The 17,166-nt window shown below is 39.9% G+C and overlaps 2 long non-coding RNA genes and 1 other non-coding gene across 3 annotated transcripts in view; all 3 read right to left on the bottom strand.

Moving 5' to 3' along the window:
- Positions 1–981: 981 nt before the first annotated feature.
- LOC111327125 (uncharacterized) lies at positions 982–4,367 on the bottom strand. The gene is made up of 7 exons (XR_015990637.1): positions 4,284–4,367; positions 4,082–4,171; positions 3,452–3,593; positions 3,156–3,252; positions 2,647–3,005; positions 2,318–2,548; positions 982–2,026 (listed from the first exon to the last, which is right to left on the bottom strand). It is a non-coding gene; the product is annotated as an uncharacterized LOC111327125 (transcript).
- Positions 4,368–6,540: 2,173 nt separating this feature from the next.
- On the bottom strand, positions 6,541–10,064 carry LOC148724564 (uncharacterized). The gene is made up of 3 exons (XR_015990537.1): positions 9,269–10,064; positions 7,997–8,206; positions 6,541–7,867 (listed from the first exon to the last, which is right to left on the bottom strand). It is a non-coding gene; the product is annotated as an uncharacterized LOC148724564 (long non-coding RNA).
- Positions 10,065–14,546: 4,482 nt separating this feature from the next.
- LOC148724563 (uncharacterized) overlaps positions 14,547–17,166 on the bottom strand; it is a 2,993-nt gene continuing 373 nt past the window's right edge. The window contains exon 2 of the long non-coding RNA XR_015990533.1: positions 14,547–15,458. This is a non-coding gene — a long non-coding RNA (uncharacterized LOC148724563). The remainder of the gene's footprint in view (positions 15,459–17,166) is intronic.

Genomic DNA, 17,166 nt, shown 5'->3' with positions numbered 1-17,166 from the left:
ATGGGGTCAACGGGTTAGTTTTCGAATTATTTAAGCCACAAGCTAAAAAATGCGTCTGAAAAAGCCTATGATAGCGTTGCCATGGAAACTGTTAGTGACGAAATGACACCTACTTTTGGATAACCAATGATTATATAATTAAACCCTGTAAAAGTGTTCAACTGGCCTTGGTCAGTCTTTTTTTTGTATTCTTTCAAAGTTACAAACCATAAAAAAGATGAAAACTGGTACCAGCCACCTTAATTCAATGCACCCGTGACTTTGTTGTGGGGGCAATTTTCTTTTAATCCCTACGCTCCCAAGATTTCAACAGTAATTCTCTTTACCATCCGTAATTCAATTCTTATGATGTTAGTATGGAGAATTTGGTTTTGGATCAACTAACAATAAATATAATAATAAAGAATAAATAAATAATTTAGCAATGGACATTCCACTGGGTGGCTCTTCCTTTTCCACTGTTTCCAGATCGAATTGGAATTTGGAATGTTGGTTTTTGCGGAGGGAGGAAAACCGGAGGACCCGGGGAAAAACCCTCGGAGCAAGGACGAGAACCAACAAGAAACTCAATCCACATGTGACGCCTGGTCCGGGAATCGAACCCGGGCCACAGCGGTGGGAGGCGAGTGTTCTCACCACTGCGCCCTCCCTGCTCCCTCAAATCAATTCCCTGATTGATATTTTTCTCTATTCTCATCACTTGTCTGCTCGATATTCTATTGATATCGTAAGGAGAAATTCTGTCTTTTGTCACTCGTGGAAGTTAAAGGGTTATCCTTTCCGTATTCTGAAAGGATGAGGGTAAGATTCTTAACCCTCGTGACGTCCTTTTACGACCATCCTTCCGACCTCTTTCAAAAGTCGTACTATTTGTAAGATACCTAACCTAAAACATTTTCCATTTTTCCTAAGGATAAACGGATGTATTGTGGAAAGTGGTGGGGGGGGGGGGAAGAGGGTGATAAGGGAGGGGAAACGAAATTTGTTCACTTGTATTAATTTGTATTTCAACTTTGAAGGCTTATCGAATGATCTGAAATAAAAAGAGTTGAGCAATATTCCTCTAACATACAAAAGGACATTATCTACGGATAAAATCTTGTAACTGTAATAATAATAATAAGAAAAAATTCAATACGAATCGATTCGACAGCCGAGTAAACTCAAAATTTCCACGAAGAAGCCTGTCTCTAAGTTTTTGTTCCCTTTTAAGGATGGGGAAAATAGTTCCTTTCTTCTGCTACAAGGAATTCCTGCATAGACCGCACTATTGAAATCTGAAACCTGTTTGATTGTTTTCAGCAGAGAAAAGGTGCAATTTAAGAAAAAACCAGTGTGAATCGTAAATGTGGATAGCTTTCAGCAAAACCACTGTGAGAAAATGGATTCCTTCATAGGCCTTTTGATCTGATATGATGTCTTTAAGATGAAGTGAAGCGACTCGTAATCTTTCACGCACTTCCCCACTCCTGTATCTTTTCATCTGTGTTTTGCGATGGATTGTAATTGTTGTCTAGACATAACATCTCAAGAACATCACATACTTGTCTAAAAAGACTCAGTATTTTTCTGTCCTTTGCAGCGTTTTGAATCGCTTAAACAATTCTTGTGACAGTCTCCTTACCCAGTCCTCTCATTCCACTTTGGGAAGGCGGAACGCTCTCATCTCGGAAGATTTCCTTCACGGCTTGAACAAGATGAGGGACCAGCACAAGAAAATTTGTTTTAACAACGTTATCAGCAGATGAACTCATGGCCTTACATTGTTGAGAAACCTCATCAGAAACAATTCCCCGGGTTACTAGAACGTCGGTGTGGTTTTCGATGGAACTTGCCCACTTCATATCCTCCGTTGAATTGGCCATCTCAATGCAACAGTCCCTCAAAATAGATCTGCATTGATTCCTTATCTCATCTTCCACATATTTCATCACGTCATGGTCCCCATGATTCAAACTATGGATCGAATACGCCAGTTCTCTCAAATGTGTGATATGCATTTGTCCTCTCTCTTTAACTCTGAATTCTGGCAAATAAATGAAATGATTTGTAGAAATACTTAGAGCCATGTTTATAGCAGTATCACGTTCGAAATCAAACGCTGTCCACTGATTGGGAAGCAAAGATAAAGTGCAGGTATCTATCCACCGAAACCAAAACAATGGTTGCACATTTTTCTAGTATCAAACTATTTAAGTGTGTTATTTTGGAATGATGAGATGGAACGAAAATGTGATCAGACAATTGCAAAATCCTATACGTTTTACAAGCCCTTGGTATGTACGAAATCTCAATTCGAAATACTGCAACATCCTACCTTCAGCTTTAAGTCCATCAAGGGATTTCCTAAGTAATTCAGGACCGGCTTCGTCCCCTTCCTGTTCTTTCCATCCCTGCAAAAGGGTTTCCAGCTGTTTATCTTCTTTCTGCCACCAAGAGACAGCTTGGCTCCACGTTTCCGTCGGAAACTCAAGCCTTATTCTGATTGGTCGAAGGTTAAAAACTTGTTCGCCTACTCCCAAGAACTGTTTCAAGTAACAAGAAAATGTAGATTACAACATTACTTGATGAAATTTCCAAAACGGTTCTTCGATTAAGGTTCACCCGATTGACAGAAGTTTTCCTTGCGGTTATGCCCATACTGACCCTCAATATTGATCTCTCCACACAAAATTTTGGCTTTCGTACTTGAACTTTGCAACAGAAACGTGACGCTCTTTCCAGTATTCCACCCTATGAACGATTCAACAGTAACTTCAATACTTTCTCGCTGGTTTTTTGCAAGCTTGTAGTCTTTACCAAGAAGAATCGAGACTACGAGGCGTTCCTCATTGTATATATAGTTGGTTTCTTGTCGAACGTTAGATCCAAGTTCTTCAAACCCATCTCTTTTTAGTTTTTCCAAGGCACATTGATCGTTCTCTCTGTAAGATTGCTCTTGGTAGACGTCCTGGCTCATGAAAACGAGAGCAAGCTCTTCGAAAGAACAGTTTTGAAGATTGCACCTGTACAGTACCGACAACGTGTATTTAAATGACATGAGGTTGAGGCGTGTCACTATTTCTTTCGATCGTACCCAAATTGATCTCAAAAGGACAGCAATTATGAAAAACCCATTGATTTCAGTGGTAACTGCCCCATTTATCAAGTCAAACCTGGTGTGATCAGTGATATCTTCCCAAAAAATGTTTCCATCTAGGGCTTGTTTGCCATGTAGAACGAGCCATTTATTATGCGGGTCTTTGTTTTTATCTAAGGTGATTCTCAAAAGTCAAAAATTTGTTAAACTTTAGACCATTTGGTCATAAATTAGTGATATTTGCGCCAAAAATAAAATCGTTTTCTAGCTTCCTTTGAAATATCAGGCTATAGTGCTGGAAGGGATCTTTCAATGTAAGCTTAATAGTTTCAGGATCTTCAAGAGTTCCAGGAGGCCAACACAGTTTGATACCTTTCACCTTCAGTGATCCACCCTCACTGGACACAACAGTAGACGATTCAGACTCCCTCCTCTCTGGTCCATCTTTTCTAGTCTCAGAGGACGGGAACACAGTAAACCGAACATCTTTTGTGGAATCAAAACTGGAATCTTCCTATGGAGAGACTTTAAGAGCAGGATTTTAGCATTTTTCGAAGTAATTTAAAGCTTGTTTTATATTTTTTCAGAGAGCATCCGCTGAGGGGAAAACCTCTGACGTGTCCTTTAAGTATGTTTTTGCATAATAAACATTGTGTTTGATTTGATGTTTGGTGCTTTCATACACATGAAAAGAAAAAAAGCAATAAAAAAATCAAGTTATCGGAACAGATGTGGAGTCGGAGCCAAAATATTTAGTTTAAAAGTGAAACGACTTCTCGGGTTTAAGTGGCGACCTCCGTAAACTTTGTGATTTATTAGTAGAATAGCTTACTGAGATATCTAGGCTCAGCTATGATCCTAGACCCTTGTTTAAGGAAACGGCCAGATCGGAACACAGGAGAGTGGCCGCCAATTTTTGCCCACAAGATTCACCAAAATGAACTTCATCATCACAGGATCGTCCACAGCTGTAAGGGAGGGGATCCCTTAAACGTCATTTACCTTAAATGATCCAAATCCGCTTGAAATATTTCTAGACGTTAAGATTCCACTCGAAGAACGTGACTTAAAGATTTCACTCGAAGAGCGTGCCTGAAAGGAGACATAACAGACAGAAATTTACATTTTTTTAGCGGTAGATATGGCCAGATACTGAGTTACGATGCCTATAGGTATCTCCATATTTTAATAGATCTTGGTTTACAACTAATCCAGCACTCCTCACAAGTTTATTGTCGTGGCGTTTTGCGTTGGTGTGGTTTAAACTTGGATTCCCTTTCCTGTCCATGCTGAGTCAGAGAACGGATTCTCATTGGCCTGTTCTTCAGCTTCGAACCAACACACACATCTCTCCCAAGAACTTACTTAATGAACGATAGTGATAATCAACCGCAATAGGGACATATATTGCAGTGTGCTAGATGCGCGTTTGCAAAAGGCCCGTTTTATATTTGTTTGCGTATTTCGGTAAAAATATTAATTGCCTTTCAAAATACCCCACATACACCTCGTTAAATTACAGTCATGCTTTAAATCTCCTCATACACATATAATACAAACGATTATGGCTTCTTTTCTCATTTAAAAAAATGACCATGAACATACCGTTGTGACAAAAAATTATTTAGTTCCTTAGGTCGTTCATTAAGACTTATCCCCTCCTCGAAATGATATGTGGGCCTCGCAGGGTGTACAGATATGACTGCGTTCTACAGAAAGGAGACAATGTTGTACAAAGGAAATATGTCGTGTAAGCCTACAGAAGATATCAAAAGTGGATGACTAAGGTTTTTACAAAGGATTCCCAGATTTTAACCCATCCCGAGGTTCACAGCATATCCGTATTCTTGTTAGTACTTTGCCAAACAATAAGAGACCAGGAAATGGACTACCGTGGGAATGACGGTGCATCAAAATTCCTTATATGCGCATGTGATCAACGGTTCTAGATGTTATAACATAACCAAAGAAAAGCGCGTGCTCTGATCGGTCATTCAGTGTCCACCATTTGCTCATCGGTGTACGCGGCTGACGTGAGCAAACGCAGAGACTTGTTACATGCGCCTGTTTTTTCTGGTCACGCAAGACTTTAGAGTTAAATAAAAGGGAACTCTTTTGCCGCAATGTATCAATGTTATGTTACAAAAAAAATGATAAACACTACAGCGTACACTATTGATTTATGGATGCACTTGGGAGGTTTGTTCAAGCTGTTGGAGTCGCTCTTGGCTATCGCCTCACGCGACTCTTACGCTTCTTTCGTGCTTGGTAACCTCCCGCGTGTATCCATAGCTCAATAGTGTACGCTGTGGTGTTTACCATTTGTTAAATATAGAACAACAGCCAAGAATATATCATTATTATTTCCTCCTCCAAAACATTTACGGGGCTGGTAGATGTATGGAAAGGAGGCTCCATGGACACAAATACGCTCTACTGAAAAGAAACTTAAAAAAAAACCACTTGTTGTTTAGTTGAAGTTTTTGTAACGGATCTGGTATCTAGTGCTAAATCTGTAGAGAACGACGTAGAAAAGATTAGGTACTCTTCGACATTTGACGTGAGATTTCACTGGCATGAAATGCTGTTTTGTCACCATTCAAATAAAAAGAGGATAAGAAAAAAGGCATATGCGTTCCACGATATCAGAGACCGTTATTTAGTTGGTCAAAGTCCCCCCCTTAACACTCTGTCAGCGTCGACTGTCCCCACCCCGTTCTCCCTGAAAACAGGGTAATCTTCTCAAAATCCTTCAACCACTCAGGCGATACAGAATAACCGATCCCTTGGTTTGCATGCAAACAAGAAACAGCATTGTATAGGTAGAGAGCGAATTTTCACCTCCACTCCTGCCTCTGATGGCGTGTCGGATACTGATATAAAACTTATAGTGGTACAGAAGTTATTCTCTGAACCGAATTCGAACGAGTCTTCATTGCTTGATTCTCCCGTATGAAGGAAAAGGAAAAAAACTTGTTTTAGCTGAGCAGTTTGAATGTATGATTAAAACTTGGTCAAAATTCTTGGTGTGGAGAGGGAGAAGGCGGGGGTGGGGGCGTAAACAAAGCATGATATGGAGAATTCGAATTAGCCATTTTCTAAACGAGCGGCGGTCTGGGTACGATTTGTCACCATAAAGGCTCTTGGGATCGTCTGGAGGGACAACGTGAAGGTAAACTAACATGGCGCACTATAACTGCTGTATTCCAGGCTGCACTAATAGTTACAGAAATGCACCTAACCTTCAGTATTATAGAATTCCTAAAGACCGTTATATACGTAGAAAGTACGTGGTTCTTATGAGGAACGAGACGCTGAAATTAGACTCTACGAGTACGCGGATTTGCTCGGCTCATTTCGATGGAGGAGAAAAACTTAGCAGAACACGCTTGCCTTCAAGATTTCCATGGACAAAACCGACAGCTCCACGTAGAGAACTCAAGAGGACCAATTTTGAAGATACGCAGGAAATGGAGCAAACCAAAAAAAGAAAAACAACACTTGCTCAGTTACCACTGGAAGCGAACTTTAGATTTGAAGAACTGTCGGAAAATAATAATGTTAATGCTGGCACCAGTACCAGTGTGGAAATACAAACATTAATTACTGGTGACCAACTAAACAGTTTATATAACAGAATACAAACAAGTGAAAAAGAAATTGTTAAGTTAAAGGGAGAGATCCAGCAGTCGGAGAACGAAAACAACAACATGAAAGAAGTGAACAGCAAATTACAACAGTGGTAATTTGAGCAATTTGAGCAAGTGTTGTTTTTCTTTCTTTGGTTTGCTCCATTTTCTGCGCATCTTTGAAACTGGCCCTCTTGAGTTCTCTATTTGGAGCTGTCGATTTTGTCCTTGGAAAAATTGAAGGCAAGTGTGTTCTGCTAAGTTACTCTCCCCCATCGAAATGAGCTGAGTAAATCTGCGTACTCGTAGAGTCTAATTTCAACGTCTCGTTCCTCATAAGAACCACGTACTTTCTACGTATATCACGATCTTTATAAATTCTATAATACTGAAGGTTAGGTGCATTTCTGTAACTGTTAGTGCAGCCTGGAATACAGCAGTTATAGTGCGCCATGTTTGTTTACCTTCACGTTGTCCCTCCAAACGATCCCAAGAGCCTTTATGGTGGCAAATCGTACCCAGACCGCCGCTCGTTTAGAAAATGGCTAATTGATACTGAAAGGATAGACGACCACAACCCAAACTCTATCGAGCAATTCTTTCAGGGTAGGGGATAAAAAAAATATTTTCAGATTTACACGCAGTGCGTTTCTCTCGTCAACTATCGCAAGGGAAGACGATGGCTTACTAGCTAACCAGGATTGGTACACCGGGATTGGTGTGCGAGACCTGGGCGGCTCAATGTGTTGTGTTCTTCGGAAAAACACTTTACTCCTGCAAAGCCCTTCTTCACCCAGGAGTATAATTGAGTACCGGCGAATCGTCAGGGAAGCTTGATGAAGTACTGGGGGGGGGGGTGGGTGGGGGTAACCTTGGGATAGACTAACATCGCATCTAAGGAGGAGTAATTATATTCCCAGTCACTTCATGGTAAGGAAACCGGGATAAGCTCCAGCTGTCTGGGCCACGTGGTTCGAGTACAGACTTTACCTTTTCACATATCATAGGCGAAGATGCATCAGGAACCTTCACAAGTTTAGATCGTGTGACAAAGTCTTGTATTGAGTGGTACATGTATTTATGTTCACAGAATCACGCGCGTGACACGGAATATTACCCTAGAAATGTTTGCCGTTTTGAACTCTCTCTCCCTTTCACGCTGGCAAATAAAAAAAAAGGTTATGCAAATGCGGTTGAAAGAAACCTTCTGCGAGAAACTCTATGATGTGGACACCAAAAGAAATGAGTAAATAAATAAATCACGGAATAAATAGCAACACGTTATCACCTCTTTATCAACTCGTGGGGTGCTAGGTCTGCCCGGTATCCGCTTTAGCACTGGCGAAACACTACTCGGAGCAGAATGAAATTCGTTCTCTGAACTTGGTTCTGACGATTCTCCATAGATTGGTCGCATTGTTTGGAGGTTGGGAATGCCTTGTTCAGTTGTAAGGGACGGACGGAGAAGGAGAGATCCTGGGGCATCGTAGGGACTTCCCTACAAAACAGGACAAACCGGCTCAACATAAGATGGCAGAAATGTACAGTAACATTGCTAACATTTTTTTTTATCCTAGTACCGGGAAGGTGCGAGACGAGACACTGGGACTGAAATTTCACAAGAGGGAATGGAGAATGACTCGCGGAAAAAAAAAGAGCGTAGAATTTTTCCTATGGTACCCAGAGTCCATTAAGTCCCTGAATGCTAAATAGCTCACAAAATTTTCGACAAATCTATTCAGTGCCTAATATCCACAATAATTAGATAGCTAATTAAAATTGTTTTCTTTTAAGCTGCAAACCATTTATCATTCAGGGCTCACCCGCAGTGAGGTTTTGCTCCGGTGTAAATGATAAAAAGAAACCAGAAGTTCAGCTTTAAGATCCAGTCCAACCCCTCTTTGTACCCTTTTTGTGATCTCACCCTTGAAATTCGTTCAGTAATTTCAATGATTTTTCTTGTTATAATGGTGTTCACTGCAGAAGTGCAAGGTTACCGACAAAATTTTGAGAGCAAACAGTCTGTAGTTTGTTTGCCTTGGCTTTTGCCAATTTTTTTAGTTGCACAATAAAGATGAACCCTCAATTGCCGGTGAGTATTTATGAATGGCGATTCTAGCGAATTTACTACGCCAAATTTGTCCCCATCTGTCTAATTTCAGCGCAATTACCTATTATGGAGTAATCATTGCTTGGCTGGCCAATCAATGATTATCTTAGGTGTTCATTGTCGCGCGTAAATGTCCGGCCATTAAGCCTTATGGGGCCAGGTGATTCTAACGCTTTAAATCTTACGGAAGTCCTTTGGTGCTTAGAGAATGAGCAGTTCTAGAGAGCGGTAATGTCGGTCTGCTGAATTCACTCATATGCCCATGTCACGTAAGTAACAGCCGATAGAATGTCACTTCCCTTATTCGTCGGTATTCTTATAAATTCTGTCTTATTTAATTGTTATTAAGGTCGTCTGTCGCCAATACCTATCTCTCGTGTTACTGCTTGCGGTCACGTCGTTTGTCGCTCCCGAGCGCCTCCATAACCGTAGAAGACGAGATACACTTACCGGACGACAGCACGAGGAAATATTTCCCTTGCTATCGTTTGAATAACGTAACGGATAGTTACTCTCTCTTCCGACCAACTTCCGCTCTGTCTTAATAAAATGGAAATAGATTTCAAATTGTCGTTTCACAAGCCAACGATTTCTTGCAAAAAATTGGAAACTTCTCCTTCTTTCCTGTCCGACGACTAAGATGAACCTAGGAGACAAATAGACCCGAGATTTTATAGTGGAGTCATGGATGCATCAGAACTGAGCGCGTTCCAGCACAGTACACCGTTGATCTGTCGTCTTCCTGAATGCGCTGGGTGATCAATGTTATGAGATTTTGGTTGGTTTATCGACTCAATACCCGGCTCTTGCTCAACATTAAAGTGGAGGTCGTCAATGAATTCACAGAAGAGATCCCTGAACTTTTGTAGGTTTCTATCAATAGTAGGCTGCGTAAACTGGTCTATTGGCTTAGATCATGTGATACTGAGCTTACGCAATGTTGTGTGTAAATTTTCACGTGACACTAGTCTCGACCGCATTTTGTGACAGTTACAGTCGTTAGAGGGGAAAACAAAACAATACAAAGCAAAACGAGAACACAAAGTCGAAAAAAAAAAAAAAAGGAAAACAAACAAACCTACAAAGAAACGTATATAATGTCATTTATCTACAGCCTTACGTCAGTATGACAGTATCGGGGACAATTCGACTACCTCATTAACTAGACCGAGAAGAAAGATGGAATGTCAAAATTCAATGCCAAACATCCGAATTTAATGTCAATCTGTAGTTTACTTGCAGAACGTTTCCAGATAACTGGCCAGCATTGTACCCTGAAACCTCTTGGGAAACCTCTTGAAATGACAGTGCTCCAAAACAAATTAACCACACCTGGCAGCTACGAGAATTTGGCCAAAACTTCTCAACAGATGATACAAAAGAATTGCCCTATTATCGGGTTGAGATTAACTGAATGCATAACTGCAATAAGCGGCAAAATTCTTGGCTCGCTTTACTCTTTTTTGTGTCATTTATCTCTCCCTCTCCCCCATTTCAATGTTGCCTGGTGTTACAAAATGGTCACAGATTCCACGCAGCATTGCTTAAGGAGGGGGGGGAAGGGGAGCCAGACTAACAATTAACTTATTAGAGATAAATCAAAAGATATCTGATTATTATGTTGAATGGATTTAATTGATTTAGAAGTTATTCACGCCACGAAGTATGTCAGTCACTACTTGTCATATCCTGTAGTTCACGGACATCTCATTTTGAGGCTCCAAGTCTCTAAGATTTTGCCTAAAATATGCAGGATCAGAGTTATCCCCTTCCTTTTCCCTCCTGAGATATTTCAGTGATATCTTCCCAAATGATGTCTTTACTTTTGGTGTTTCTTCCATGTAGTACGAACAGACTTTTTAATTTGTCCATGTGCTTCTCCAAAGTGATTCTTAAAGTCAACGATTTGTTGAAAATGTTTGGCCGTTTAGATGGCTATTGATAACACTTGCAGCGAAAATAAGATCATTTTCAAGTCCGCTTCAATTCGAAATATCATCCTATAGTGCTTGGAGGGTTTTTGTAATGCAAGCTTGACAGTCACTGGTTCGTCAACAGCTTCTGGGGGTGATGCCGTGGCTGAGATCTTACAAATTATCACAAGATTTTTAACCGATCCCAAGTCTAAAACTTCTTAACAGATCTGCACATGTTTATTGTCGTCTAATTGCCTATATCATAGTCTGAAGTAAACTTTGGTCGACATATTAAAAAGGAAAAAAAAAAAAAAAACTCATCCTATCTTGTGAGAAACTGAAGGAGAGGGGTAGGAACACAGTCGCTCAGATAATTAGATTCATCCGGTATTCAACACATGACTGATAGTTGATCGATATACCACCAAGATGTAATCGATACTCGATCAAGATGCGTCTACGAAATATCGACCGCCACTCGTTAGATAGTTGGGCGTGAAATTTACCGACTATTGCGTGGTTGTCGACCGACTATCGACCGATTATTGATCGACTATTGACCGACTATCGACCTAGTGTCGACCGACTGTCGACCAAGTGTCGACCGACTGTCGACCAACACATCGGTAGAGTATCAATGGTCTCTCGACCGATTCTCGACCAACATAGCTTATCGGTTTCGTGTCGACCGACTCTCGAACGATATATCGGTCAAGACTAACGACAGTAAACGTGATTCAATTTCACTTAATAATTGGTTTTTAGTTTCCTTAGGTCTTATAGTCACCGATGATCGGTTAAAAATCTCAAGGGTACAAGTACACCACGCAGAATTTTCATTTAGCACTTTCGCTAGTTGTTATTGTTTGCTAGGTTGCATATGCAATCCATACTTGTGGTAAGCAGAGAGATTCATCCTTCCAGCTGGTAGAGTTTTCCAGAGGGATTCTCGTTCACAAATTACAGATTTCCATTACGCAAACTAGTAACAGAATTTCTTTCCATTTCGTTTCGTTTCGCAAATTACAGTAAGCCAAAAGAAGGAGGATTGTCGGTATCAGACTGATATTTATGTCATTTTTATTACAATGGATATGCTTGCCTTGTCTTCTGATCTTTTACGACATACAGAGCAAGGAGTTTCCATGCTATCAGTTACTGAGGGTGGTCGAGTGAGGTTTTTCTTTCTCGGTGTCTGTCGACTTACTATTAGAGACCTTAAGCAGTCAGGACGGCAACGCCAAGGAAGACTTTGATTAAAAACTGAATTTCTGCTCTTAGTTAAAATTTCAAAAATAACTGCATGAGCTTATTCTCTCATACGGCGCCACAGCTCAACTTCAGTATGACGTATAAAAGTAGCGTTGAGTTCCAAATGGAAATTAAAATATTTGCCGTCGCGGTTTCGGCTCGCAGACGACGCAAATTTTGGCGATTTCACGTTGTTGTTGCATAGGACGGCTAAGAAATGTACAAAGTTTCAAAATGCACGTGCTGAGCCAGTGTTCTGCCAATTAGATCTCTTGGTTTTCCTCGTCCTCGTTGCCGTCGCCGTCGTGGTTGCTTAAGGTCCCTATTAAACGGGGAGGTCGTCAGGTAAGAAGAAAACCAATTTTGTCATCTTCCATCCCGGCCAGAAACGACTTAATTACTACAAAGTAAATCTAAAAATATATAATAATAACAGAAAACATTTCATTTGCCTGGACCGTAAAGACTATGTGAAATATTAAGGTGTTCTAATTGACAGTAACCTTGCCTGGAAACATCATATCAGTCATAATTGCATCAAAAATAAGTAAAGGCATTGGTATAATTTGTAGATTAAGGCATCTTGTACCATATTCGACATTACTAAATATATATAGATCACTCATTTATCCTTATTTATCTTAGGGCCTTGTCACTCGGGGCCAAGCAGCTAAGTCTCTTATGGAAAAAATAGTGATACTCCAGAAAAGGGCTGAGCGATTAATGAACTTTGCCAACTATAATTGACACGCCATTCCTTATTTTATATCGGCTAATATTATGCCAATTAATATGCTTTACGTTAAACTCTCTTCTCTCTTAATGCATGATATCCATAACAATTTAACCCCTCCCCCCTAATCTTTCTGGTTTGTTCACTCTTTCCCTTGAAATACACAATCATATTACCCGATCTTCATCTGCCGGTAACTATTACATAAACCGTTCTAGGCTAAATCAACATAAAAACTCATTCTCAAGGATTGGTTCTAAAATTTGGAATAGCATTCCAGGAAACTTAAGGAATCTTCCAAAACATATTTTCAAGAAAGAGATAACAAAATTCTTTCAAAATCTTCAAGTTCAGGATAGTTATGTTGACGTAGAACGAATAATCAATGATGTGCCGAAAGTTAAATCCAGTTAATAGTAGTGTATAACTTATGTATTCTTCTATTTATTGTCATGTGTTTCTGTTTCTGTATTTTTTTCTCATACTGTCATTTGTGCTTTACTGATTTAATATCTAATTTCTGTTTCTTGTATATTTATTGAATCTTTTGCTGAGCCGAGTTTTATTTTAGATGTTTTAGCGTCCACACACTACCCGCCGAGACTAGCTCTGCTATTTGTGGGTAGTGCTTCATTATGCTATTTAAGTGTCACGTCATGTCTGATTACAATAAAATACAAATACAAATACAAATACTGCTTCGATTTTCGCTTGTTGTTGATCTTCCCGCGCTTTCTCTAATGTCAGCGACCGACCGCTAACAAGCGGAGCCGAAAAGACTGGCTCGAGATTGGGCAATGAGCACCGCGGTGTACCAGTCTAAGCTGAAAGAGTGAACTCGTTGACGACTATGAGTATCGACTTAAGCATGTCCTTAATCCGGTTTTAAAATTTTGACTTTAAAATCTTATTGACGCTGCTATGGAGTAATGAACACTGCTCAACTTTAACAGTGCCACTGAGACAACCCTATACTTTGTCGATAAAATCACGTGACTTAACCGCTAAACACAATGACGTCACAGCATCGGTAACGTTATCAATATCGTATTGTATGGATTCAGAAAAACCGTATCCGCCCAACCTTATTGTGGTAACTGCCACGCGATGTTTGTGTATGCCACGTTTCCTGATACTGACGATCAATCCGCGCTTAAAGAATAACGGTATTATCTCGTAGCCTTGCGAGTGTTCTGTACCGGATGCCACGGGGCAATCGAAAACGCGGATGGTAAATGTTCGCCTTCAAATCTTAGTATTTCGTATCAAGCGGAATTGAACCGTGTAACGACTTTTGGGATTTGGAAATGGTTGGAAAGTTTTTGTCGAAACCAGGAGCTCATTACTTGGAACGTTCAACTCCCACACTGAGCCTATGTCACGGCATTTTCACAGAACGGTCTCTTTTGTAGACTATCTTTAGCCGGGAAATAGTAACAAATTAACTAAGCGCAAATCATGATTGGTCGAAAGGCTTCCTTGCCATTTTATGGTAAATTCAAACTAAAAATAGACTTGTCTGTGAAAACACCATGACATAAGCAAAGCGCAGATGAACGCTCCAAGTAATTGGTTCCTGTCAAAATTAAACGTAACGTTCTTAATCTCAATTGACCGAGGGGATAAATGGAAAATGTCACAGTTCAACGTAAAATATTCGATGTTAATGTAAATCTGTAGCTTGTTGGCATCGCACCATGTGACGGCTCTGTGATTGGGAAGTGGCTGGCTTTGTGTAAAATCAGGTTGCAACGTGACGTTCTTGAGCTTAAGTTCACCGAGTGTACGACTGACATACTTCCGGTATACAATTCCAGATAACTAACAATGCACTTTTAATCTTTTTTTATTCTATTCCAAAAACGTAAACAAGTCTAATTCGAATTTAATTCAATGTATTCGGGGCCTTGTCACAGATGGCATTAAAAACATTGCCCCTAAAACAGTTTTAGGGGCAACTTTTTCAATGCCATCGCCCTCTTTCGACAGTCATACTATTTTTATGATATCTAGCCAAAGACATTTTTCATATTTCCTGGGGATGAACGGATGGTTGGGGGGGAGTGGGGCGCGCGGAAGGGAGAGGTTGGGAAAGAAAGAGGGAGGGGAAACCAAATGTTCTCAATGTATTTAAACTTTGAAGATTCATCGAGTTTAAAAAAAACATTCCGCTTGAAAATTTCGTATGAATCTGGAAGAGTTGATCAATTTTCCCGTAACGTACGAAAGGACTGATTACCGAGGACCAAAATCTTTAACCTGGCATAATAATAATAGTAATAATAATAATAGTAGTAATAATAAAATAGTAATAATAATAATACTAATAATGAAATCAATGCGACTCGACTCTCAATAAAAAACATTAGAGTCAAGTAAAATTTCCAAGAAGTAGTCCGTCTCTCAGTGTAAAGTTTTGTATTCTTTTAAGGATGGGACAAATAGTTCGTTTATTCTGCTACAAGGAATAAGAGGACACAAGCCGCCCTCAACAAGGAAGAGCATTTGATTCTTTCTCAACTGGCTGTAATGGGTTGTTAGGTTTTTCCATCATTGTCGACACTGTTAAACTACTGGAAGGGGTGTAGTACACGCTCTTTGAACTTGTTTCCAGCGAGTCCCGAGTGAGCGACTGTCCCGTCTGAGGATACGTAACATCTTGTTGAGTTGAAGAGTATGTGCGGTCTTTATGATCTTTCTCAACCAGCGGCTCCTTCGGGTTTGATTCCGACTTTTCTGCCTAAAAACAGGCAAATCGATTTAACCAGGTAACAAAACTGACACCATAGTAGCCCAATAACCCTTAGTAACGGAAAGCATTAACCTCACTATGTGTGTTGTTTGTAGACAAATAACCAAATCAAATAATCAATGCTACTTAAGTTCATTCTTTTAACATCAGACGGTTCTGACTGTTATTGTCCGAGTTTGGACGATGAAGTCTGATTACGGGCGGTGACGTCTAACGTTGGACGGTATTGCATTTGTTTGGAAGGTACACTGTACCATCCAAACAAAGGCACTGAGTGACGCGGAAGAATAATGCAAGCGATAATCGCCGAATATCGCGATATTTGATATTTGAGCGATATTTCAGTTGTAACGATTCATGCTGTCTAAATATTCTGTCCTGAACGCTAACACTACAGTTTTCCACAAAACAATGAACTTTAGTGGCACTGATTACATGTTTTGATTATTTACCTCCGAACGACACACATACGGTTAGTAAAGATTTTATTATCCTCTTTTTCAAGTGGCAGTATCATGAGAACAAAAAGAGCTATTTTTTAATTACGCGTCCATAAAGAGTAAAGGCACAGGCAAAAAATAAGTGTGACAACTAGCAGCATCTCATTGGCTTCGTACATCTCATGATAATCACAGTGCAGACTAAGTGCCTGTCATAAGTTTTAAATCCTAAAGAACGTACTGCTGATGACAGCGTGTTTTACCCTCTAACCCCTAAGAGGGACTGGATCCTAATTTCTCCTTACAGTACCCTCCTTGAATCAAATATTAAGGTCTCGAGAATGACGGAAATGATCGCCATTATTTACAAAAGCTCCTGATTGTCAAACAATTTCTCTTTGTCAATACCATATAAAATAAAAAAGGCGACAGTGTGAAGAATATGTATACTAAAAATACATTTAAAAGGGTTCAAAGTACTTGTACTTGGCCTTTGGCACTTAAGGGTTTACAATTAACCGTTGGGATTGTTCCCTTTTAGGATTAGTACGTCACGCAAGAAATCAACATTGCGTGACCACTACAATTATTAACTCGCTGTTTATTTGTATATGAGAACGATCCTTCGCAGTAAAGCACTATTTGAGCAATAGTGAAAATCAGACCTGAAAAAAATTTCAGGCCTGTACGGGATTCGAACCACTGACCTCTGCGATACTAGTGCAGCGCTCTACCAATTGAGCTAACAAGCCAACTGGGAGCAGGCCATCAAATTAATTCGATATAAACCCGTAGATGATAAATCGCTGTTTATTCATATATGGTTTTAAATACGTCTGATCTGAAATCCGTTCTGACTTGAGTTAAAATACCGGGTAACAGCGACATTGAATTCTTGCACGAAAAGGTTCGTAGGAAATATCAAGAAACACTGTGTAGGTTAAATATCGCTGAGCGTAAAACCCAAGCCACGGCAGAAACGAAAAGTTTGTCCAATAATTTGGCACAAAATGTGTTCAGCGCATTTAGTCGTTTTCTCGTATTTGAATAATTAACAATTAAATTGACACGTATACAATACAAAAGGAGGCTCGTATAAAATTAAAAATGATAACTGAGTTGAAACATAACAAACCAAAACATCATTATGGCAGGACAGAAACTTAACTCTGGATACGACATGTGACGCGTTTGAGGGAGCATTGAGGCATTTAATTTTCCGGCGTAGAATTCAAGAATCTGGCTTTTCGAAGCGG

This window comes from Stylophora pistillata, chromosome 8 (genome assembly GCF_964205215.1).
Source record: "Stylophora pistillata chromosome 8, jaStyPist1.2, whole genome shotgun sequence".
Lineage (NCBI taxonomy): Eukaryota > Metazoa > Cnidaria > Anthozoa > Scleractinia > Pocilloporidae > Stylophora > Stylophora pistillata.
This window is presented reverse-complemented; position numbering and strand designations above follow the sequence as displayed.